Below are 316 nucleotides of genomic sequence, written 5' to 3'. Positions count from 1 at the left end.
CTAATAAAGAAGAAAAGAGAAAAATCAAATAGATGCAATAAAAAATGATAAAGGGGGTATCACCACCCATCCCACAGAAATACAAACTACCACCAGAAAATACTATAAACACCTCTACACAAATAAACTAGAAAATCTAGAAGAAATAATAGGCTCTGAAATTGAGGCAATAATTAATAGCCTGCCAACCAAAACAAGTCCAGGACCAGAGGGATTCACAGCTGAATTCTACCAGATGTACAAAGAGGAACTGGTACCATTCCTTCTGAAACTATTACAATCAATAGAAAAAGAGGGAATCCTCCCTAATTCATTT

Source organism: Mandrillus leucophaeus, unplaced genomic scaffold (assembly GCF_000951045.1).
Source record: "Mandrillus leucophaeus isolate KB7577 unplaced genomic scaffold, Mleu.le_1.0 Scaffold380, whole genome shotgun sequence".
Lineage (NCBI taxonomy): Eukaryota > Metazoa > Chordata > Mammalia > Primates > Cercopithecidae > Mandrillus > Mandrillus leucophaeus.
Note: the sequence above shows the minus strand (reverse complement) of the source record.